The sequence below is a fragment of the Pongo pygmaeus genome, chromosome 20 (genome assembly GCF_028885625.2).
Source record: "Pongo pygmaeus isolate AG05252 chromosome 20, NHGRI_mPonPyg2-v2.0_pri, whole genome shotgun sequence".
Classification (NCBI taxonomy): Eukaryota; Metazoa; Chordata; class Mammalia; order Primates; family Hominidae; genus Pongo; species Pongo pygmaeus.
In genome coordinates this window covers 12793387-12803771 of record NC_072393.2, presented here as the reverse complement: position 1 = coordinate 12803771, position 10385 = coordinate 12793387, and the positions used below count along the sequence as shown (strand labels likewise).

Below are 10385 nucleotides of genomic sequence, written 5' to 3'. Positions count from 1 at the left end.
GGGATTACAGGCGTGAGCCACCGCACCCGGCCCTGGTGTCTCTTCTTATAAGGTAACTCATTCCATCATGAGTGCCCCACCCTCATGACCTCACCAATTATCTCTCAGAGGCCCCATCTCCAAATACCAGCACACTGGAGAGTAGGGATTTATTATATTAATTTATTGGAGGTGGGAGACAGAAACATTTAGTCCCTTTAAATAGTGGAGTTTAATTCTCTTCCCTTTGAATGTGGAGTGCCAGTTTGTTGTTGTTGGTTTTTTTTTCAAGACAGGGTGTCACTCCTAGGTAGTGCAATGGCAAGATTATGGCTCATTGCAGCCTCGACCTCCCGGGCTCAAGTGATCCTCCAGCCTCACTTTTTGAATTTTTGCAGTAAAGATGAGCTGAGATTCTGTGTAACCATTTAAGGGTTCCTGGCACTGCATCTCTTGGCCACTAGCTGAATCTTGACATGGAAAGTTTTAGCTAATGCCAAGTGGAGATGCAGAAAATGCTAAGTTGACTTAGGGGCTGTGCACAGGAACTAAAAGGCAGGAAAGTACTAAATATTGCCGAGAGCATCCACCCCAGGATGGACTTTACCTTCTAGGAGCTCTAAACTGGCACCACCCCCAGTGCTCACCTGGCTGACTTTATCCTCCATGTTCCATTTTGCACAGCAGGTGGCAGTGTCTCCACCACCTATGATGGTGATGCAGCCCCTAGAAGTGGCTTTCACCACCTCGTCCATGAGGGCTTTGATTCCCCGGGCAAAAGCTTCCCTTTCAAAAACCCCCACAGAAGGCCGGGCACGGTGGCTCACGCCTGTAATCCCAGCACTTTGGGAGGCCGAGGTGGGCAGATCACGAGGTCAGCAGTTCGAGACTAGCCTGGCCAACATGGTGAAACCCCGGTTTCTACTAAAAATACAAAAATTAGCCGGGTGTGGTGGCATGCGCCAGTAGTCCCAGCTACTCGGGAGGCTGAGGCGGGAGAATCACTTGAATCAGGGAGGCGGAGGTTGCAGTGAACCAAGACCGTGCCATTGCACTCCAGCCTGGGTGACAGAGTGAGACTCCATCTCAAAAAACAAACAAACAAACAAAAAATCCCAAAAAACCCCACAGGACCATTCCACACAATCTGCTTAGCCTGAGTGACAGCCTCAGCATACTTCTTGCTGCTTTCAGGACCACAGTCCAAGCCCAGCCAGCCAGCAGGTATGCCAGAAGCCACAGTGGCTTGGCCAGTCTTGGCATTCTCATCAAACTTGCCAGCAGTGACAAAGTCAACAGGCAAGATAATCTTCACACCATTCTTCTCAGCTTTGGACATTAGGTCTTTGACAATCTTGGCTCCCTCTTCATCAAACAGAGAAGTGCCAGTCTCCATGTTGCTGAGCACCTTAAGGAAGGTACAAGCCATTCCACCACCAATAATCATCTCATTGACTTTGCCCAGCATGTTCTTGATCAGCTGGATCTTGTCTGCAACTTTAGCTCTTCCCAGGATGGCCAGGAAGTGTCACTCTGGGCTCTCCAAGGCCTCGGCAAAGTAGTTCAGCTCCTTCTTCATCAAAAAACCACCAGCCTTCTGTGGCAGATTGACTTCTGCCATGGAGCTGTGGGCTCTGTGAGCAGTGCCAAAAGCATCGTTGACGTAGACATCCCCTAGCTTAGGAAGTGAAGCTTGGAAGCTTCTAATTTGGCTGGCTCAGCGTTAGCCTTGTTCCCAGAAGCAACTTTTCCCTTCCCTCTTCCTCCACATGAAAGCGGAGGTTCTCCAGCAGGATGACAGACCCATCAGCTGGGTTGGTACAGGCTTTCTCCATTTCTGGGCCTACACAGTCCTTCAAGAACAGAACATCCTTGCCCAGCAGAGATTTGAGTTCTACAGCAGCTGGCTCTGAGGAGTACTTCTCAGGCATAGGGACACCATCAGGCCAGCCTAGGTGGCTTATAAGGACTACTGACTTGGATCCATTGTCCAAGCAGAATTTGATGCTTGGGACAGCAGCCTTAATCCTCCGGTTGTTTGTTATCTGGTTGTTCTTCATAGGAAAATTGAAGTCGACTCTCATAACGACCCGCTTCCCTTTCACGTCCAGCTTGTCCAGCATCAGCTTGTTAGAAAGTGACATTTTGGAAATACAGCTGGGGAGACAGCTTGGTGATTCAGACAGCGAGGGAGCCGGCTTCCGACGTGTGCTCGGGAGGCTTGCAGAATCCAGTGGTGTACTTTTTTTTTTTTGGAGATGAAGTCTCGCTGTGTTGCCCAGGCTGGAGTGCAGTGGTGCGATTTCCGCTGACTGCAAGCTCCGCCTCCCGGGTTCACACCAGTCTCCTGTCTCAGCCTCCCGAGTAGCTGGGACTACAGGCGCCCGCCATCACGCCCGGCAAATTTTTTGTATTTTTAGTAGAGACAGGGTTTCACCATGTTAGCCAGGATGGTCTCTATCTCCTTACCTCCTGATCCACACGCCTCAGCTTCCCAAAGTGCTGGATTACAGGCGTGAGCCACCGCACCTGGCCAGTGGTGTACTTTTTAACAAAAATTTATTTTGAAGTCATTGCAGATTCACATGTAGGAAATAATACGCCGTTTTCTCCCAATGGTAACATGTTGCATAGCTGTAGTACAATGTCCTAATCAGGAAATTTCATCTCACCCACCTCTGTCAACCCAATGAACAAGTACAGAGAGTACACTGTTCACAGAGGTGGTTCAACAATTCTGCTTCCAAACAGTATTTTCCACCAGTTTTTTTTCTTTTTTCTTTTCTTTTTTTATTTTTTGAGACAGAGTCTCATTCTGTCACCTAGGTTGAAGTGCAGTGGCACGATCTCAGCTCACTGCAGTCTCTGCCTCCTGAGTTCAAGCGATTCTTGTGCCTCAGCCTCCTGAGTAGCTGGGATTACAGGCGCTCACCACCAAGCCTAGCTACTTTTTGTGTTTTTAGTAGAGACAGGGTTTCGCCATGTTGGCCAGGCTGTTCTGGAACTCCTGACCTCAAATGATTCACCAGCCTCAGCCACCCAAAGTGTTGGGATTACAGGCATGAGCCACCATGCCCAGCCCCATCAGTTTTTTTTTTTTTTTTTTTTTTTGAGACAGAGTCTCGCTCTGTCACCCAGGCTGGAGTGCAGTGGTGCAGTCTCGGCTCACTGCAACCTCCACTTCCCAGGTTCACGCCATTCTCCTGCCTCAGCCTCCTGAGTAGCTGGGACTACAGGCACCCGCCACCACGCCCGGCTAATTTTTTGTATTTTTAGTAGAGACAGGGTTTCACCATGTTAGCCAGGATGGTCTCAATCTCCTGACCTCGTGATCCACCTGCCTCAGCCTCCCAAAGTGCTGGGATTACAGGCGTGAGCCACCGTGCCAGGCCCCAGCCCCATCAGTTTTTAAAAGTTATTTACAAAAAGTATTATTTGCCAGGCGCAGTGGCTCACGCCTGTAATCCAAGCACTTTGGGAGACCTAGGTGGGTGGATCATCTGAGGTCAGGAGTTCAAGACCAGCCTGGCCAACATGGTGAAACCCTGTCTCTACTAAAAATACAAAAGGTAGCTGGGCATGGTGGTGCACCCCTGTAATCCCAGCTACTCAGGAGGCTGAGGCAGTAGAATTGCTTGAACCCAGGAGACGGAGGTTGCAATGAGCCGATATCACGCCACTGCACTCCAGCCTGGATGACAGAGTGAGACTCCGTCTCAAACAAAAACAAAAACAAAAACAAAAAACAATCAGTGTTATTCTACTACTACTTTTAAATACATGAAGCACTTCCAAATATCTAGAAAGACTAGATATTTCATCTAACTTGTCCACCATGTACACAGTACCGTTAAATAAAATTCCGCACATGTAACCGTGGTTATAATCTGAGGTATCTCCTAAATATGACCATTTTGGCCTTGAACCATTCCCTCTTCACTTCCTTCTCTCTGCTTTCAATCCAGTGGACAAGTACAGGCATGTGTAATGCTTAGAGATGGTTGAACACATTCCTATCCAAAAGTCATTCACAGAAGACAAGTTTCCTATGAATTTCAACACAAAGTATACAAAATATGCTAAATTTACTAAGTACTTTATCATACACTGGCAACCTCTTTAACATCTAGCAATTAGATGTTGCAAAATTAGGATGCATTTGCCCATTATATATGCTATATACAGAGCAAAACAAAATGCACAAAACATACAGAAAAATAGTGTCTGAAAATGTCCAAGTATGAACACACTGGCCTATTACCGTTTGCAATTTCTTCCCTCCCACCTCCTCTAAACTATTGAGCAACTATACACAGTACTATACTGCTCACAAAGGTGGTTAAACAATTCAATTTCTAAAAGACAGTGTTTCCTATAAATTTTAACAAAAAGATATTTACAAAGTGATATTTCACTACCTCTACATTTAATATACATGGGACACTTCCAAACATCTAGGTAGACTAGACATTTGAAGTAAGGAGTTAATTTTTCCACTATGTAACAGCAGTCTTGAATAAACTGCAAACATGTAACAATAGTTATAATTTGAAAGTCTTCCAGATATGAACATTCTGGCCTAGAACCCTTTCTGTCTCCATCAACCCAGTGGGCAAAAATGCTCAAATTTTCAGAAGACAATATTTCATAGGAATTTTATTATTTATTTATTTATTTATTTATTTATTTTTGAGATGGAGTTTTGTTCTTTTTTTTTTTTTTTTTTTTGAGATGGAGTTTCGCTCTTGTTGCCCAGGCTGGAGTGCAACGGCACGATCTTGGCTCACTGCAACCTCTGCCTCCTGGGTTCAAGTGATTCTCCTGCCTCAGCCTCCTGAGTAGCTGGGATTACAGTCATGCACCACCACACCCAGCTAATTTTTTGTATTTTTTTTTTCTTTTTTAGTAGAGACAGGGTTTCTCCATGTCAGTCAGGCTAGTCCCGAACTCCTGACCTCAGGTGATCCACCTGCCTTGGCCTCCCAAGTGCTGGGATTACAGGCGTGAGCCACCGTGCCTGGCCTGGAGTTTCGTTCTTGTTGCCCAGGGTGGAGTGCAATGACAAATGTAGAGTTAGTAAATGAATATGTTTTGCACATTTTGTTTTAAAATTCCTAGGAAAGGCCAGGCGCCTTGGCTCGCGCCTGTAATCCCAGCATTTTGGGAGGTTGAGGCCAGCGGATCACCTGAGGTAATGAGTTTGAGACCAGCCTGGTAAACGTGGTGAAACCCCATTTCTACAAAAATACAAAAAAATTAGTGGGGTGTGGTGGCGGGCGCCTGTAATCCCAGATGCCTGGGAGGCTGAGGCAGGAGAATCACTTGAACCCGCGAGGTGGGGGTTGCAGTGAGCTGAGATCCCACCATTGCACTCCAGTCTGAGCGACAGAGTGAGACTCTGTCTCAAAAAAAAAAAAACACAAAAAAAAACCCGGGCACGGTTGCTCACGCCTGTAATCCCAGCACTTTGGGAGGCTGAGGCGGGCGGATCACGAGGTCCGGGGGTCGAGACTAGCCTGCCCAACATGGTGAAACCCCGTCTCTACTAAAAATACAAAAATTAGCTGGGCGTGGTGGTGCCACCTGTAGTACCACCTACTCGGGAGGCTGAGGCAGGAGAATTGCTTGAATCCGGGAGGCAGAGGTTGCAGTGAGCCAAGATTGCACCACTGCACTCCAGCCTGGGTGACAGAGCAAGACTCCGTCTCAAAAAAATAAAATTAAATAGGCTGGGCGCAGTGGCTCACGCCTGTAATCCCAGCACTTTGGGAGGCTGAGGCGGGTGGATCACAAGGTCAGGAGTTCAAGACCAGCCTGGCCAAGATGGTGAAACCCCATCTCTACTAAAAATACAAAAAATTAGCCGGGTGTGGTGGCAGGCGCCTGTAGTCCCAGCTACTCAGGAGGCTGAGGAAGGAGAATCATTTGAACCCGGAAGGTGGAGGTTGCGGTGAGCCGAGATTGTGCCACTGCACTCCAGCCTGGGTGACAGAGTGAAACTCCGTCTCAGGTAAATAAATAAATAAATAAATAAATAAATAAATAAATAAAATTAAATAAATAAAATTTTAGGTTGAGGGGGAAGTTGAGCAGTTTTTTCCTATTATATACACAAGCCTTCTTTTTTTTTTTGAGCTGGAGTTTCTCTCCTGTTGCCCAGGCTAGAGTGCAATGGTGCGAGCTCGACTCACTGCAAGCGATTCTCCAGCCTCAGCCTCCGGAGAAGCTGGGATTACAGGCGCCCGCCACCACGCCCAACTAATTTTTGTATTTTTAGTAGAGACGGGGTTTCACCATGTTGGTCAGGCTGGTCTTGAACTCCTGACCTCAGGCGATCCACCCGTCTCGGCCTCCCAAAGTGCCGTGATTACAGGCGTGAGCCACCGCGCCTGGCCTACACAGGCCTTCTATAGACTGTCAGTAAATCTTCCCAAAGGCTGTTGGGGATTTCCAGGACCACATGTGCCAGGCCATTTTACCATTTCTCTCTTCCACATGAAGGTCTGGTAGAACGAAGGTCTGCGCGGCTTCCTAGTCTAAAGCAAGGCAGCCGAGCCTGTGTCCCTAGACCGCCTCCAGGGCCCTCTGCACCCTGACGCCCCATCGGGACCGCCTCGCTTCCCGCTCGCCGCTGCCGCAGCCCCCTAGAGGCGCTGCGTCTCGGCTGGGGCTTCGTCTCGGCCCGGCACAGCTAGGGCCCCGGTGTCTGCGGGGTAGGGGCCGCGGCCAGTCCCGGGACATCCCCGCCCTCCAGCTCATCTGCCTGCCTGGGACTCGGGGAGCCTGCCGCGCTCTGCGTCTCACCGCGCTCTCTGTACCATTTTACATTTCCACCACCAAAGTAGGAGTAGGAGTAGGATCCAGTTTCTCTATATCCTCCCCAGCACTGGTGTCATTCATTCATTCATTCATCCATCCATCCATCCATCCATCCATCCATCCTTCCTTCCTTCCTCTTTCTTTTTCTTTCTCTCTCTCTCTTTCCCTCCCTCCCTTCTTTCTTTCTTTCCTTTCTTTCTCTCTCTCTCTTTTTTTTTTTTGAGATGGAATCTCACTCTGTCACCCAGGCTGGAGTGCAGTGGCACGATCTTGACTCACTGCAACCTCCGCCTCCCAGGTTCAAGTGATTCTCGTGCCTCAGCCTCCCGAGTAGCTGGGACTACAGGCGCCCGCCACCACGCCCAGCTAATTTTTTGTATTTTTAGTAGAGGCGGGGTTTCACCATGTTGGCCAGGTTGGTCTCGAATTCCCGAGCTCAGGCAAGCCGCCCGCCTTGGCCTCCCAAAGTGCTGGGATTACAGGTGTGAGCCACCATGCCTGGCCTCTCTCTCTCTTTCTTTCTTTCTCTTCCTTCCTTCCTTCTTTCCTTCCTTCCTTCTCTCTCTCCCTTTCTCCCTCTTTCTCTCTCTCTCTCTTTCTTTTTTTTTTGAGATGGAGTCTTGCTCTGTCGCCCAGGCTGGAGTGCAATGGCACGATCTCGGCTCACTGCAAGCTGCGCCTCCCGGGTTCATGCCATTCTCCTACCTCAGCCTCTCGAGTAGCTGGGACTACAGGCGCCCGCCACCACGCCCAGCTAATTTTTTTGTGTGTTTTTAGTAGAAACGGGGTTTCACCGTGTTAGCCAGGATGGTCTGGATCTCCTGACCTCGTGATCCGCCTCGGCCTCCCAAAGTGCTGTGATTACAGGCGTGAGCCACTGCGCCCGGCCCTCCCTCTTTCTTTCTTTCTCTCTTTCTTTTTCTTTTCTTTTCTTTTCTTTTCTTTCTTTCTTTCCGTCTTTCTATCTTTCCTTTCCTTTCCTTCCTTCCTTCCTTCCTTCCTTCCTTCCTTCCTTCCTTTCTCTCTCTCTCTCTCCCCCTCCCTCCCTCTCTCTCTTTCTTTCTTTCTTTCGACAGGGTCTTGCTCTGTCACCCAGGCTGGAGTGCAGTGGCATGATCTCGGCTCACTGCAACCTCTGCCTCGCGGGTTCAAGCGATTCTCCTGCCTCAGCCTCCTGAGTAGCTGGGATTACAGGCATGTGCTACCACACCATGTGCTGCCACGCCATGTGACGCCACGCCTAAAACAGTTTTAAAGAAAGGAAACAAAAAATTTTTAGGCTGGACGCAGTGGCTCTTGCCTGTAATCCCATCACTTTGGGAGGCCGAGGTGGGTGGATCTCTTGATGTCAGGAGTTCAAGACCAGTCTGGCCAATATGGTGAAACCCCGTCTCTACTAAAAATACAAAAATTAGCCAGGCATAGTGGCACACACTTGTAACCCCAACTACTCAGGAGGCTGAGGCAGGAGAATCACTTGAACCCTAGGAGTTGGAAGTTGCAGTGAGCAATTTGAGATCTCGCCACTGCTCTCCAACCTGGCGACAGAGCAAGACTCCGTCTCAAAATAATAATAATAAATAAAAAGAAAAATATTTTTTTCTGAGACGGAGTCTTGCCCTGTTGGCCAGGCTGGAGTGCAGTAGTGATCTCGGCTCACTGCAACCTCTGCCTCCTGGGTTCAAGTGATTCTCCTGGCTCAGCCTCCCAAGTAGCTGGGACTACAGGCACACGCCACCACACCCAACTAATTTTTGTATTTTTAGTAGAAATGGGGGTTTCGCCATGTTGGCCAGGAGGGTCTCGATCTCTTGACCTCATGATCCGCCCACCTCAGCCTCCTGAAGTGCTGGGATTATAGGCATGAGCCACTGCATCCGGCCTTTTTATTTATTTTTCATAGAGATGGGGTCTCGCCATCTTTCCCAGGCTGGTCTTGAATTCCTGGGCTCGAGCAATCCTCCCTCCTCAGCCTCCCAAAGTGCTGGGGTTACAGGCGTGAACCACTGTGTCCAACCCCTGTCCAGATAATTTTTGGCTTCTGTGTAGCATTCCTTTCCCCAGCGTACAGGACAGGACACTCTTTGGAATGATAGTCTTATGACCCACAATCAGATTAGAGTTCTGCAGTGGGCAGGTGAATGGGGGGACAGGAGACGGTCAGAGAGAGAGAGATTCTGTTTACTGTAACAAGGACCATGGGAGTTATGAGTCAGGAACCATGGGTGGAAACCAATGTATAAATCATAATAGCATAGCTGATATCTTTGTTTTCTCAAAGGAATCATTACTTGCCAGGTTTAAAATCCATATAAAGTATTTCAGAATTTTTTGTCTTCCAGTTTATACATAACCACAGAAGGAAAGCAGGAACTCTGCTAGTTTCTTAAAAACAAACAAACAAACAAACAGCAAAGGGGACCGAAGGTCTTTTTGTCTTATCTAAGTGATCAGTGTTGGTGAGAATCAAGTGAATAACCTGCAGTGGGCAGGAGAGCCTGAGGCCAGTGACTCCACCCTGAGACCAATCTGGAGCCTGCAAAGGGAGTGAAAGGGTGCTTCTTGGGCAGCCTGCCTTCCTTTGCGGGTGGCCTCCAGGTGCTCAGAACCGCTCCAGGAGTGCAGATTTTTTTATTTTTATTTTTTATTTTTATTATTATTTTTTTGAGAAGGAGTCTCACTGTTTTGGCGCCCAGGCTGGAGTGCAGTCGTGCAGTCTGGGCTTACTGCAACCTCTGCCTGCCGGGTTCAAGTGGTTCTCCTGCCTCAGCCTCCTGAGTGGCTGGGATTACAGGCGCCCGCCACCACACCCGGCTAATTTTTGTATTTTTAGTATAGACGAGGTTTCACCATTTGGCCAGGCTGGTCTCGAACTCCTGACCTCAGGTGATCCTCCCGCCTTGGCCTCTCAAAGTACTGGCATGAGCCACAGCGCCTGGCCAGGAATGTGGATTCTGAGAAGCTGCAGAGCTGTGAAAAGCAGGAGACCCATGTGCAGATGTGGTTGGGTTGGGGCGGAGGGTTCTGTCTTTTCTGAGGTTGTACCTTTGGCGCTTGGGGCCATTTTCTGGGCAGTGTTTTGGTTTTAGCATTCATGGGGTCGCTGGGGTCAGGCTGTAATTTGTATACATGAAGAAAATCTGTGAAGGTCAGGCTCAGTGAAAGACTTGTTTGCGTTGTCCCCTGGAGAAAAGGTTTGGGAACATAACAGTTTATTTAGGTCACAACTTTACAATGACTCCAGGTGAGAGTTTCCTGCTGGTACAAATGAAGGTTTTGAAGGAAAGAGTGTTTCCACACTGTGAGGAGGGGACTGGAGGGCACCTTGAGCTCCCAGAGTTGAATTCTTAAGTGTCCCTGTCTCATCACCAGGTTCTGATCCACACTGGGGTTCCATTTCAGCAGTTAGAATCTGGGTCCCAAGCTTGGGATTTATGTATTTATTTTATTTTATTATTTTATTTTAATTGTATTGTATTTTGTGTATTGTATTGTACTGTACTGTACTGTATTGTATTTTTTAGCCTCGCTCTGTCGCCCAGGCTGGAGTTCAATGGCGCTATCTCGGCTCACTGCAACCTCCCCCT

General features: G+C 48.4%; 1 pseudogene; it reads right to left on the bottom strand.

Annotated features, from left to right (window-relative positions):
• Positions 1-419: 419 nt before the first annotated feature.
• On the bottom strand, positions 420-2147 carry LOC129020160 (phosphoglycerate kinase 1-like; annotated as a pseudogene).
• Between the last annotated feature and the right edge of the window lie 8238 nt (positions 2148-10385).